The sequence below is a fragment of the Heteronotia binoei genome, chromosome 10 (genome assembly GCF_032191835.1).
Source record: "Heteronotia binoei isolate CCM8104 ecotype False Entrance Well chromosome 10, APGP_CSIRO_Hbin_v1, whole genome shotgun sequence".
Lineage (NCBI taxonomy): Eukaryota > Metazoa > Chordata > Lepidosauria > Squamata > Gekkonidae > Heteronotia > Heteronotia binoei.
This window is the reverse complement of record NC_083232.1, coordinates 80,851,272-80,866,673: the sequence shown is the minus strand read 5'-3', so window position 1 is coordinate 80,866,673 and position 15,402 is coordinate 80,851,272. Positions and strand designations below refer to the sequence as shown.

At 44.7% G+C, this 15,402-nt stretch overlaps 1 long non-coding RNA gene across 1 annotated transcript; it reads left to right on the top strand.

The window, feature by feature from the left end:
• Positions 1–344: 344 nt before the first annotated feature.
• On the top strand, positions 345–2,666 carry LOC132578058 (uncharacterized). Its single transcript, XR_009555863.1, has 3 exons — positions 345–383; positions 478–535; positions 2,564–2,666. It is a non-coding gene; the product is annotated as an uncharacterized LOC132578058 (long non-coding RNA).
• Positions 2,667–15,402: the final 12,736 nt, after the last annotated feature.

The window sequence follows — 15,402 nt, the reverse complement described above, 5'->3', positions numbered from 1 at the left end:
GGCGAAACAGAAATCACCATGTCAGATTTTGGAACATGCTGTGGATGGGTTATGGTTGTCAGCTCCAGGTTGGGAAATTCCTGGGAATTTGAAGGAACAGTCTGAGGAAGGACCTCAGCAGGGTATAATGTCATTGAGTCCACCATCCAAAGCAGCCATTTTCTCCAGGGGAATGGTTCTCGGTTACTTGGAAATCAGTTGTGATTTGAGGAGATCTTCAGGCTGCACCTTGAGGGTAACTGAGTATTAAGAGATAAAGTTCTAAATTGACCAATCAAGGAAGCTAAGAGAGTTGCCATTCATGCAATTTATTTTTTGTTCATTTTTACACCACCACAGGGAATAATAATATGGCAGGCAAGAAAAAAGAAATTCAGCTGCAGGTATACATCTTGCCTTTCCCTTGAACAATTTAACTGTTTGCTTGAAACCTCAGCACTTTAGAGCTAACAAAATTCTATGTTTGCTTCACTTTAGGCAACAATACTCAATCAAACTCAGTGGGATGAAATGTTGTTAGTAAAAGGCCTAACAGGTGTGTTTCTCCCTTTTTACTTTTAAACCCTAAATTGCCTAGATGGATGGATAGACAAATAGATAGAGGTTTCATTTTGCTGCTGGGCGCCTGCTCCACATCACACTGGTTCCTAAAATGTGTGTTTCCTGCTTTGCTGCATGGGGTCCCTTACACAAAATGCGTCACATGAATTTTCACATCATTGTTACTTTTCAGACATTGCTTTATATTAACACCCTGTGCAGGGCTGTATTAGCTATTCTTGGTGCTGACCGGCCAAGAGAAAGATGTCCTCTCCTTTAGTAGATCATCCATCCATTCATCTTTTAGGCCACGCTTCTCTGCAAGAGGGTGGCTTACATCAGGTAAAAACAACTCAATTGAATAAAGTTAATGATTAAAACACAGTACAAATCCCAAAATAAAAATGAATCCAAATGGTGGATAATTTGGAGTAGAATTGCAGCTCACCAAAGTATCTAGGGTCAGGCGGGGGGATGGGAAACCTAGGAGTGCCAGACTAGTTGCTGTCCCATCACCAGACCTCAGATTCAGCAGGAGCTCACAGGAGTGCAGCTCCTGAACCTTTCTGAAGGTTCTCCCTCTTCCTCCCCACCTACCTTGTCCACTGAATAGTAGGTGAAGCTGCATAACAATCCCTGGATTAGGAGAGTGAGCAGCCAGCCAGCCACCAGGGGCTTTACCATGCCCCCTGCAGCCCTCATTAACCCTTGGAGAAGCCCATGCCACCCTTTCTCCACTTCTTATGTGATTTTGGCCGGCGGGTGGCTTGCTAGCCTTTGACTGGAGGATGGTGGCCCAGGAGATCTGCAGCCAGCCCAAGCAAGCCTCATCACCTGGGGCTCTCCTTTCTTGCATCAGGTTGCTTCTGGCTGGGGGAGGGGTGGGGGTGGCATATGCTAATGAGTTATGCTAATGATCTCAACCTTGTATTTTTCTTCAAAATGACGCCTGCCCATCACTGCCCTCAACCAAAGGCCTGGTGGAACATCTCTGCCTTACATGCCCTGCATAAAGGTAGTAAATCCTGCAGGGCATGGATATCCTCGGGCTGAAAGTTCCATCAGGCGGGGGCCAGGGTCAAAAAGGCCCTGGCTTTGCTTGAGGACAGCCAGATTTCTCTCAGGCCACGAACCACCAGAAAAATTTTTAGTGCCTTGGTGTAATGCTCTATTAGGGGCATACTGAGAGAGGCAGTCCCGAAGGTATGCAGATCCCTGCTTCTTAATGTATGGAATGGAATGTAGATGTTTAATGTATGGAAATAGGCAATTGAGGCTTTATGTGGCATGGATTTGCAGCAGGTCAAACTATTGTTAAAGAGACAGCGGGGCCATTTTGAACATTGGCAACCCTATGAAGAAGGTTATACAAACCCTTTATCAAGGGTTGTAGAAAAGTATACTACCCAGATCCAACTCAAATATCTTATGAGAGCAAATCATGAACAATGGGGCCAGTTTCATGGGGCCATGGTCTCCAGAATTTTGTCCTCCTGGTAATCTCCACTCCCCACCAACCTTGACCAGGAGGATTCTTGAGTATGAGTTTCCAGATGGAACAAAACCAGCAACTCCTTTCTATCAGGGATTCAATTTCTGGTCTACAGAGCTCTTGATTAAGCCCATAGTGTATGAAATTGCATACCTGAAAAGCAAGACGCAGAAAGCCACCATCTGATATCAGCAGGGCACTGAAAGGGCTGATTCTGGTGCTCACTAAACCTGCACATTTATGATGTGGAGCAGGCGCCCAGCAGCAGTGGAATTCCTGCAATTGAACAGAAGTTGTGCAATTATGCACATGATGGAGTAGCCCTGGCCTAAGGTTACTCTTTGCCACTAATTCACATTAACCGCTATTAATTTGTACCCTTTTCCCTGGAATTTGGCATAAGGGTAATGTTAGCACTGGCACACTTCCAGTTTTCCAGTTTCTCCTCTGCAGATGCAGAGAAGCTAATTGCTCGTTTAGGGGGGAAATGGTACTTGAGGACCAACTGTGCATGTCTCTGTGTGTTTTCAGTAGTGGATGTTTATCAGGCTTGGTGTGGGCCTTGCAAAGCAGTGGTGACCCTGTTCAGAAAGTTAAAAAATGAATACGGTGAAGATGACCTTCTACATTTTGCTATGGTAAGGATATAAATAGTCAACTTTCCAATGAAAAATAAATTTTTACTATTACTTTCTTTCATTAGTGATCTTGAAGTGGGTTACCGACTCTGAGTTGGGATATTCCTGGAGGTTTGGGAACGGAGCCTGGGTTGGGTGAGGTTTGGGAAATGACCTTCAAAGCAGCCATTTTCTCCAGGGAACTGATCTCTGTAATCTGACTAGAGTTCAGTCGCACCTCTGGAAGAATGCCTGGTCCCACCTGGGGATTGGCAACCCTATGTGAAGTCTGTAATTAAATTTCAGTGGCTTGTCATTCTTGCTTTATGACCCAGAGATTTCCTTCAGCTCTGGTAGTATACCACACTGAAGAATTGCTTCCACCCACCCCCTCAGACATCCATTAGCCTGGACGCTGTTGTCCCTTTGGCTACTCGGGAGGGAGGTGAATCTCCTATCAGCACTTAGGATTACTCTCTTCAAAATGGCACCTGGAGTTTTCCTGGAATTACAATTGATCTCCAGTAGGGTTCCCAGGTCCTCTCATTGTCCCAGGGGGGATTTGGAGAGCATTCTGGAGGTGGGTGGGATCATTGTATAGGGGATGCATTAGTTTGAGGTAAAATCTACGGTTAGATTGAGCTTAAACCATAGCGTTTGCCCCAAAACCAGAGATGCCATCACTGCCAGGTGATGTCATTGCATGGGGTTATCGCATAGATAGAAATTTAGATAGATATTTATTTATGGCAAAAGCTGGCAACCTAGACAAAAAGAATATCTATAAATATCCATAAGAACGATCTGTAAAAACATGATAAAAGTATTACAATATTATTAAAATTGAGAAATATACTGAAATGGCCATTAAGACAAACATATTCTGGTATTTTAAGCTACTAATAATTTTTTCATCCTAAAGGTGAACCAACCAAATTTAGCTATTTTAAGAGTAACTACAGGATATTTACCCTCCAGGAGTTCTTTGGTATATTTTTTGACTGCTAGTAGGGGGAGTAATCATAGGAGGCAGGAGGGTTTCCCTAAGCTTACTATACACTTTGCATTCATAAAAGACATGAACTAATGACTCTATGCCATCATTACAGCAAGGGTATATACGAGCTTCACAGGGGATTTTCCTGCATCTACCCTCTGTAACTGCAGAAGGGCGGGAATCCCACCTCAGGCAGCCGCCCTGAGCCTGCCTCGGCGGGGAGGGCGGGGTGTAAATAAAATTTGTTATTAATATTATAAGGGAGAAAATTCTTCTGTATTCATGGTTTTCTAGGTGATATAAATATGGCATGGGAGATATGCTGTTGTGTTGTGACACGCTTCTAGTAATTTCATGTGTTTCGGACACCCTTCGTCTGACACAACTTATTTAAACCTGGAACCAATGCTCAATGAATACATGGACGTTAGTCTAGTTAGTTGCTGGACCTGTCAGCCGCGTTCGACACGGTCGACCATTGGTTACTGGCCTGCCGCCTCGCCGATGTAGGGGTGAGGGGGTCTGCCTTACAATGGCTTTCCTCCTTCCCCGAGGATCGGGGAGAAAGGGTGGCAATTGGGAGCGAGCGGTCCCAGAGGCGCACACTGGATTGTGGAGTCCCTCAGGGGGCAGTTCTCTCACCAATGTTATTTAATATCTATATGCGCCCCCTTGCCCAGATAGCTAGGAGACATGGACTTGGGTGCCATCAATATGCAGATGACACCCAACTCTATCTACTAATGGACGGCCGACCTGACTGCGTCCCAGAGAATTTAGACCGGGCCCTGCAGGACATGGCAACTTGGTTGAGGAGGAGTGGGCTGAAATTGAATCCAGCGAAGACAGAAGTCCTTTGTCTAGGTCGGGGCGCTCGGGGAGGGGAAATACCTCTCCCGGTCTTCGACGGGGCGTCCCTGAAAGCGGCGCGGCGGGTCAGGAGTCTGGGAGTCTTACTGGAGCCTTCACTATCAATGGAGGCCCAGATTGCAGCCACTGCCAAGTCAGCCTTTTTCCATCTAAGACGGGCAAAGCAGTTGGCTCCCTTCCTAGAGCGCCAAGATCTGGTAACGGTGATTCATGCAACGGTCACCTCGTGACTGGATTACTGTAATGCCCTCTACATGGGGCTGCCTTTGTACCGCACCCGGAAGCTGCAGCTGGTGCAGAATGCAGTGGCTAGATTGCTGTTGGGGCTTCCCAAGTGGGAGCACATACAGCCTGGGCTGCGTGAGCTGCACTGGCTGCCAGTTGTATACCGGGTTCGTTACAAAGGGCTGGTTATTACCTTTAAAGCCCTATATGGTCGAGGACCTGTCTATCTTAGGGACCGTCTCTCCCCATATGAACCTCAGAGAGCACTGAGGTCAGCCGGGAAAAACTTGTTGAATATTCCCGGACCGAGAGAGGTGAAGTTGCAAAGCACCCGTAACTGGGCCTTCTCCTCTATAGCTCCGAGCCTATGGAATCAACTTCCAGAGGAAATGCGGGCCCTGCGGGACCTTGAACAGTTCCGCAGAGCCTGCAAGACCATCCTCTTCCAATTGGCTTTCGCTGGAGAAGAACGAAACTGTTAAGAAAAACTGCCATCATAAAAGCAAATATAGCACTAGCACTTTTATTAACTAATTTTTAAAAACTTAATCTGAATTTTAACTAAACTGTTTAAATGTAATTTATTTATTTCTGTATAATTAATGTTTGAATTGCTGTTAGTCGCCCTGAGCCTGCTCCGGCGGGGAGGGCGGGATACAAATAAAATTTTGTTGTTGTTGTTGTTTCCTTAAGACGTTAGCGGTTCTCCGGAGGTTTGAATAAGTTGTGTCAAACGAAGGGTGTCCAAAACACGCGAAATTACTGGAAGCATGTCATGATACGACTACTGCTTTGAAAATCTGCATCTGCTGTGGAAGACACTGACCGGCACGTTCTCGTGCATCTATAGAGCCCTGCTCTCTAACTTGGTGGACTCTCATTGTCGTATTTTGGAGCAACTGGTTGTTGCAATTTATTCTGTGAATTATTGTGCATAGATTAGTGTTCTTTACTGTATCTCTATTAATTGTGGAATCAACTGTGATATCGTTACCAGATTCAATTATAAGACTGAATTGAAGTGCATAATTGGAAATTGTATTAGCGACTGAGCGTTATAATTGTTTTCCACACGGTTTTCTCCAGGCTATCAACTTCCAGGTGGTTCTCATGGGATTCCACCTGATCTCCAGGCAACAGATATCAGTTCTCTTGGAGGAAGGTGGACTGTATTGCATTATAACCCACTGATGTCCTTCCCCTACCCAAACCCTGCCCTTCCCAGGCTCCACCCCCAAAATCTCCAGATATCTCCTAACCTCAAACTAGCAGCCCTAAAAACCAAGCACTTCAAACTACTGTGTTTTCAGTAGGGAAGTGCTTAATCTCCCTCCCATTAAAATTAATGAGATTTTAGAGGGCTCAGTTTTTATTGGGTTCTGCCTAAATTGTTTCACAAAACCCAGATAGAATTAATTATTAATGTTTTCAGTAGTAACTTCATGGTTTCATTGGCAGCGAGGTGACAGTAAGAACACCGAGGATGGAAACGAAGGAAGAAATCCCTGCGCTGAAAACCAAAATGCCTCATTGAATCCGCCAGTAGCAGAAAATAAGAAGTCTTACCGTATGCTGAATTTGTTTGTTTTTTAGGCGGAGGCTGATAGCATTTTGACTCTCACCCCATTTAGAGACAAATGTGAACCAGCTTTCATCTTCTGTGTGGTAAGCACACAATTATCGTATTGTTCTCAACTAATTTATTCCAGATTAAGTTTCCAGTATGAAAATAGGTCTCCGGCACTAAAATATGAACTGTATTTAAAAAGGTCTGACTTCATGTACATGGAATTCCTGGTGACAGACATGTGATCTGTACATCGTGCGCACAGAACAGGGCCAGCCTATCTATGTGGTATATTTAAGCGATCACCAAGGGCACCAGAGGTGGGGGGAGGGGGGCCACCAAATCCAGTCTGTCACTGCCCCGCCTGTGGCATCAGGGTGTGCTGCGGCAACCAGCAATCCTGAGCTGAGCCCCTGACTCCAGTGGGCAGCCCTCAGCCAACCTGCATTCCCGTCCCTCAAGGAGCAATTGAGGTAGCAGGCCTTCATCTAGGGTTGCCAGGTCCAACTCAAGAAATATCTGGGGACTTTGGGGGTGGAGCCAGGAGAGATTGGGGGTGGAGCCAGGAGCAAGGTTGTGACAAGCATCATTGAACCCCAAAGGGAGTTCGGGCCATCACATTTAAAGGGATAGCACACCTTTTAAATGCCTTCCCTCCGTTGGAAATAATGAAGGATAGGGGCACCTTCTTTGGGGGCTCATAGAATTGGACCCCCTGGTCCAATCTTTTTGAAACTTGGAGGGTGTTTTAAGGAAAGGCACCAGATGCTATGCTGAATATATGGTGGCTCTACCTAAAAAAACCAGGCCTCCCCCAGATATCCGTGGCTCCATTATACCCTATGGGAATCAGTCTCCATGGGGAATAATGGAGTGCCCAGCAGATATTTTCCCACACACACACACTGCTTTCTGATGACTCTGAAGTGGGGGGGCTCCAAACCAGGGGTTACTCTGCCCCAACCCGGGGATTGGCAATCGTGCCTTCTTTCTCTTTCCCTCCTCCCCTCCATCAGGTTGGGACTGGCTGACAGGGGGTGAGGCTTTTTTCCAGGGGCATTTTTGCTTCCCAGTCCACTCCTGTTTTGGCACTGCAGCAAGCCACAGCCCCCTCCCCCCTGAGTTTCAGAGGGTAGCCATGTTGGTTTGCTAGAGTTGAGCCCAGCAGCAGCTGTGAGACCAACTAGATTTCCTGGGAAGAAGGTTTTGAGAGCCAAGATTCCTTTAGTCAAACAGCTTCAGTGGGAACAGTGTGAGGGGCTTGGCTTTCCCAAAATGCAGTGTGGGGGGGAGAAAAGGCAGAGACAGATGATTCCCTGCTGTGCAGTGGGGGGAGGGTTTGCCAGATTCCCTGAAGTGCAGGATAGGGTGGTCAACTCTTGATTTGGAAGTCCCTGAAGATTTGGGACTGGACCTCAGGGAGAGTAGGGTTTGGGGAGGAGAGGGACCTCAATGGAGTATAATAAAGTATACCCTCCAGAGCAGTCATTTTCTCCAGGGGAGCTTCTCTCTGTCAACTGAGATAGTCATAATTCTGGAAGATCTTCAGGCCCCACCTGGAGGTTGGCAACCCTTGTGTGGGGGAAGCAGCAAAATCCTTGGGCTGGCTGTGTGTATGAAATACCACATAGATAATGCCATGATCATGAGGATGAGCTCAAAGGTTTCCCAGTTTCCATGCGGCTGAGATGGCTCCCTCATTCTCTACTACTCCCCAAAACTAAGTTCCATATAGTTCCTCCCCCACACCTTGAGCTCATAGAATTGCCTGTAGGGTTGCCTGGAGATCCCCTGCTTTTACAACTGATCTCCAGCCAGCAGAGACTCTATGGCATTGTACCATGCTAAAGCTCCTCCCCTCCCCAAACCCCACCCTCTCCCAGATTCACCCCCAAAGTCTCCAAGTAACCTTAAGAACTGGCCAACCTAAGGCCCAGTTAAAGTTTATTTATTTCATTTGTACCCTGCCTATGTCCCCAGTGGGGATTTAAAGCAGCTTACATTATTCTCTGTGCCACCGCCTTGTGAGGTTGGTTAGGCTGGGATGTGTGGATGGCCCTAAGCCTAAGTCAATCCAGCAAGCGTCCATCACAGAGTGGGGATTCCAGCCTGGGCCTCCCAGTTCCTAGTCCCCACACTCTCTAACCACTACACCACCCTGCCTCTCAGTGCAATGTTGGCAAGGTGAATGAACTCATCAGGGTGAGTTTGCACTGCATCTTTTAGAGACTTGCCCACTCTAGGCACTTGGTGCCCATGCCTCTCTGTCAGGAGGATCATGGGTGCCACATACTCCTGGTATGCATGGTTGGATGCCCCTAAGCAGGATGACAGAAAGGGGCTCACCTGAGTGCAAAATCCCAGAGAAAAGCATTTGGCCTAGCCATGCCACCTCTATATCAAGTCATAATATCATGACAGATTTCTGTTGCCCTTCCTGGTTTATTTGCAACTTGTGCCAAATTGTTTTCTCTTGAGAATGCAAAAATCTCATAAGTAGAAGCAAGCAAAGCTATCTAAGCTGAGACACTCAAGCCTGGAAAATAACACACTGCTAGAAGCCAATAAAAACACGTAACACAAAACTGCGTCAGGTGATCTGAGGGTGGGGGCCAGAGTGTTCGGAACTCTCAGAGGTGATTGACAGCTAACGGCTGAGGGCAGTTAGTGTCAGACGGAGTCTGAGGGAGACTGCTGAAGAGAGCAGTTGGTCGGAGAAGGAGCTGAGACAGGAGCTGAAGAGAGTCTTCGAGAGAAGCAGAGCTTACTGTTCACTCTATAAAGACAGCCATGGGGCTGTGTGTGACTAGAGAAGAGTCACAGTAAAAGACCTGAGTGGTCACAGATAAAGAGACACTTCTCTTAAGAGCTAAAGAGGTGGTTGAGGGAAAGATGTGGGTCTAGAAGTCTGAAGGGCTGGGAGAAGAGACACCAGTAGACTTAAGGGACTTGGCACATTATACCGAAGAGGCCAACCCAGAATAGTGTTGGAGAGTGGAATCTATTTGATCTGTGAAACCTGGAAGACCTAAGCGAAATTGATATTATAAAGCCTGAACTACGAAGAAACAGTTAACTGCTTGAGATACAATATAGCTCATGTATATATTTCCCATTCCCCAGTTGAAGACGGTGTGTGTATATTAATAAATTTCTGTGGTTTACTTTAAAGTTCTCTGGTGCCAGTATATTGGGAAAACTATCAAAATTGCTGTGGTCCCCTACAAACTGAGTTTGTATCCATCTGAAAGCAAAACGAAATCACCGAAGAGAGTAGTATTGGGAAATCCATATTACACCCACCCCTTGCGTTTCATAGTCGTGAGGTAGAATTCAAGAGGAAGAACTGAGGCTGAAGAGGGGCTGGGGTAGCAATAAGCCGCATATAGAAGCGATCCAGTGAGACCGCGAGGCGCGCTGATATACCCCCCAATAATTAAATCCAAACTTATTGTGACCAATAAACTTAGCTTGTTTTTGCTGTTTAGTCTTTGCGTATGTCAAAACATCTTAAATAAGTTCTATGCTAATTTGCTGTTCACCTATTTAGAGGCATCTGTTTATATATCTGCACTGTTAAACTTCCATTTCTATGTATCTGAGGGGAAGTGTGCCTGCACATGGAAGCTCATACCTTGAATAAACTTTTCTTGGTCTTAGGGGGTGGATGGTGCAAGTATCACCTTATTTTCTCCTCAAGTCCTTTTCCTGGTTCATAGAGTGTTCTGTATGTGAAGGCATGCCTGGACATGTTGAGTGTTTTGTCCTGAGCTGCAACACAATAGACTGAGAGGATCCAAAGATCTGCATCCCGATAAGCCGCCAATCGAGAGGCAGTATCGGAGGATCCTAGGATCTGCCAATAAGAATGCATATTCTAATGAAGGATCCAAAAGGGCACAATTACAGGAGGTTTTCTGCTTCTTGAGGGCTGGGCTTCCCCTGCCACAACTGTATATATTGCCACATACAGTATGTCACAGAAGTGAGTACACCCCCTCACATTTTGTAAATATTTAAGTATATCTTTTCATGTGACAACACTGAAGAAATGACACTTGGCTACAATGTAAAGCAGTGACTCTACAGCTTGTATAACTGTAAATGTGCTTACAGCTTGTTTAACTGTAAACATTACGCAACACACAGCCATTAATGTCTAAACTGCTGGCAACAAAAGTGAATACATCCCTAAGTGATAATGTCCAAATGGGGCCCAAAGTGCCAATATTTTGTGTGGCCACCATTTTTTTCCAGCACTGCCTTAACCCTCTTGGGCATAGAGTTCACCAGAGCTTCACAGGTTGCCACTGGAGTCCTCTTCCACTCCTCCATGAGGACATCACGTAGCTGGTGGATGTTAGAGACCTTGTGCACCTCCACTTTCCGTTTCAGGATGCCCCACAGATGCTCAATAGGATTTAGGGCTGGAGACATGCTTGGCCAGTCCATTACCTTTACCCTCAGCTTCTTTAGCAAGACAGTGGTCGTTTTGGAGGTGTGTTTGGGTCGTTATCATGTTGGAATACTGCCCTGTGGCCCAATCTCCGAAGGGAGGGGATCATGCTCTGCTTCAGTATGTCACAGTACACGTTGGCATTCATGGTTCCCTCAATGAACTGCAGCTCCCCAGTGCTGGCAGCACACATGCAGCCCTAGACCATGACATTCCCACCACCATGCTTGAGTGTAGGCAAGACACACTTGTCTTTGTACTCCTCACCTGGTTGCCGCCACACACACTTGACACCATCTGAACCAAATAAGTCTATCTTGGTCTCATCGGACCACAGGACATGGTTCCAGAAATCCATGTTCTTAGTCTGCTTGTCTGCAGCAAACCATTTGTGGGCTTTCTTGCACATCATCTTTAGAAGAGGCTTCCTTCTGGGACGACAGCCCTGCAGATGGTTCAGATGGTGTCAAGCATGTGTGGCGGCAACCAGGTGAGTTATGGCGTAAGATGGATGAAGATATGGCGAAATGGAATAGACTTAATCTGTCTTTGTTGGGTAGGATTGCTGTAATTAAGATGAACATTTTGCCAAGAATAATGTATTTGCTTCAAACTATTCCGATTGTGAAAGACAGTAAACAATTTAATAAATGGCAAAGGAAGATCTCAGAGTTTGTATGGGCTGGGAAAAAACCAAGGATCAACATACTGTATTTGCCAGCGTATAAGACGACCCCCCCCCCAACATTTCCACTCAAAATATAGAGTTTGTTATATACTCGCCGTATAAGACTACCCCCTCTTCCGCACACTTTCCACACACCAAATAAAAGGTAAAAGAACATCAGATTTGATTTCAACATGTTAATTTATATTCAAATGGTTATGACATGCAGGAAAACTGTCACAAGGCTGTATGTTATCAAACATGTACAGTAAACATAAAACAGTGCAAGTTTATTAAACGTAATTTACTAAAGACAACACACTCCTCTCTTCCTCAGCGCAAGCAACACTCCAAGAGGACCCTATGGACAGGTAGATGCTTCTCAGGAACACAGGCAGGCAGCCCACAACCCAGAGGGACTCTGGCAACACACTGTAGAAGACAAGAAGAAAAACAGCGGGCGCCACCTCCTCGTGTAAAACCTTTTAAATAGATCCGTAAATCAGAGATAAAATGATACTCACAAACATAGGAGTATGATAGGCACATCAAGAGTATAAACACTGGATCAGCAAAACCACGGGATAGGTAACATGTTTCTGGGGACACGCCCCCTTTGTCAGACCTTGCTGAGCTCCCTAAGGAATGTTCATAAATAGTGTGAGGGTGGCTAAGACACCTCCCCATCCTGTATTATACCAGCCAATAGTAAATGCCAGAGGCTAATTCACTAAACCTGAATGGAACAATAAACCTATGGGAGCTGCCATGCTGTTTGTTTTCTAAGCTGTTAACCAAACTGGAACTGTCAATGATAGAAGGAAGATAATAAATAGAGGGAGAGAGCAAGTGCCGGGCAAGTCCCTAGCAAGTTTGCTGGTGTGACAGTTTCCCTTTAAAAGCCTTCAAACTTCTGTTCGTCATCTGATATTAAAAGTTCATCAATGACAACTTGGGATACAGTTGCAAGGCAGTCATCGTATGGATCTAATTCCGTGTCAGATGATGTGGCCTCAGCTTCAGTTTCCTCTTCATCTTGCCACAAGTACTCGTCCTCCATACCATCTAATGAATTTGATATGCCACACTTCTTTTTTTTTTTTGAATTTTCATTTATTTTGCACATTTATGGAAACACACAAAAATAAAGAACAAAAACAGTTATCTACATCTATTGTCCACTTATACATTTAAATTCACACTGGGAGAGGTTGATTGTGGTAAACCCCATTACCTTAAATCATCTTTTAACTTAAATTACTTTCTAATGCAACAGTAATATTTTCATAAAATCTACCGGGTAAATCATTTTTTTTCCAGCCCATTATAAAATTTTTCCCATTTCTTTATGGCTTCGCTTTTCGACATCCCTCTTACTAAATTTGTTAAAATGTCCATCTCGGCGACCTGTAAAATTTTCTGTAATAATTCATCTTGGTGAGGGCAACCCTTTTGTCTCCAAAATTTGGCGAAAAGAATTCTTGCCGCAGTCAAAATATAAACTGTAATATATTCATCTTCTCGAGGAATTTCACTTCTGACTAGGGAAAGTAATGTTATCTTCGCTTTGAGTTGTATATTTATCTTTAATATCTCTAATAACATTCTATGGACATCAATCCAGTATCTTTTTGCTGTTTTGCAGGACCACCACAAATGGTAGAACGATCCAATCATAATTCCACACTTCCAACATTTCGGGGAGATAGTTGGATTGATTTTATTTAGTTGGGCCGGTGTAATATGCCACCTATGGAAAAGCTTGAAAAATTTTTCTCGAAAATTAACCGGTTTTATAATCTTATAATTATTTTTCCAAAATAGAGCCCATTGTTCTAGAGTTATATTTTTCTTCAGATTTTTTGCCCACTTTACCATAGGTTCTTTAACCGTTTCATCCTCGAGTTTCATTTGTAACATATAATTATACACTTTCTTGATTACTTTATCTTGTCCTGTAGTTAATATTTTGTTGAAATCGAAGTTCTCCTTAGTGAAACCTGACAATTTATCTTTATTGTATTTAGTTGTTATTTGCATCATTACCCACCAATCTAGATTGATCCCCAAGGTCTCCACACTTCTTGAAAGACTTGATTACTGTTTGTGCTTCAATATCATTCCAGGCTTTTATGACAAATTGGCACAAAACATCCAACTGTGGAGCACGAATGTTTCCTCCTTTTGTGTATGACTTTTCGCCGCTAACCATCCATTCATTCCACTGTTCTCGAATGTGATCTTTAAACGGCTTGTTTAGGCACACATCCAGGGGCTGTACCAATGATGTCAATCCTGCAGGAATAACTGCTGCATCTGTTTTTATTCTCGCAAGCCTTTCCTTAGTGGTGGGAGTTGAATGAGCCCTGAACATATCCCACACAAGTAGACTACGTTTTTGAAGTAGACCACCTGGTCGTCTGCTCCATACATTATCCAGCCATAGTTTCACACCCTCCTCATCCAGCCAGCCTTTTTCATGCATGTGCACAAAACAAACAGCAGGGAACTTGAGTTTTGGCATTGTTTTCCTTTTAAAAATAATCATAGGTTTCAGTTTGTTGCCATCAGCTGTGCATGCTAGTACCACTGTAAAACTTGACTTCTCATGTCCTGTTGTTTTTATCAAAATAGTTTTTTCACCTTTTTGATGGACAGTTTTATTTCCAATCATTTCAAAATTCATTGGAGTTTCATCCATATTTTCAATATTACTTAACGCATAGCCATGTTTAGTGCGCTGTTGTATTACGTATCGATGGAAACTATCCACTTTGTTATCCAGATCTGCAGGTAATTTTGGGGCAATTTTTGTCTTTTGCTTTAGTACCAGATCATGCCTTGCCATGAATCTACTACACCAGGATATAGTGGCCTTAAAATTGTTGCTGTAATCTGGGTTAGATTTGGCCCACTGAAGTGCAAACAAGCGTATTGTATTTTGTGTCACCACATAACCGTTTTGGCGATGCTGAGCCACCATGTCTGCTACATGTTTTTCGAGTTTTGGCCAGTGTGGGGTGCCTCTTCTTAATGCACACTTACCGTTTGGCATACTCTTTAATGCTTTTTCATTTGATTTCCAGTCTCGAACCATCTTTTCTGTTACTCCATATTGTCTTGCAGCAGCACAATTATTATGTTCCATGGCAAAGTTTACAACTTTAAGTTTAAAACTTGCATCATATTTCTTTCTTTTTGCTGGTGCCATGTAGGGTTGATAGGGGTTTGACTGCTGGACATTTTCTATGCTGTACTGTACTGTACAATGGTGCAGTACTGTGGTTGGCTTTTGGCTGTATACAAAGCCTGATTGGATCGGTCCCTGCTCCCTGTCTGCCCTCCCTGTCTCCATGTCACTAGCAGTAGTCTGGTCCGCCCTTGAATCCATTTTATGGATAGTACCAGTATTATAGTACCGTACCATATATTAATACCAAGTGACATACTGTATATTATGACCTGATAAGAGATTTGGATAGGGAGTATTTATCAAGGTATGCATAAGAAGGGGGGAGGGGGCGAGGAGAGAGTTGCAAAATGTATAAAAGTGTACCCCTGTGTGCTATTATTGTTACCGGTATTACATGAGTGCCATTAGTATTAGTGCCATTACAGTACCTGTCATTGTCACCATTGTACAGCCGCAGTGCTATTGCAGCGCCTCCGCCCCGCCCCTGCATCTCCCTGTGACTGGCACTAGTGTGCAAGTGTGCATGTGCGAGCTCTGCGTAGACAAGGGGTGGGCCCAAGCAGAACGGGCCGGTCACACCTCGCTGCTGATGCTCGCCACGGCTGCGCTGATGATCCGCCGCGCTGGATATTGCGCAATACTGGACAGTATGTAGAATGAGGTGGGCGGGCATCGGGAGGCCACTATGGGCACCGGGCGAGCATCGGAAGGCCACTATGGGCAGCTATGTCTATCCCAACTGAAGTGCACCTGGCATATAAGATGACCCCCCCCCCAC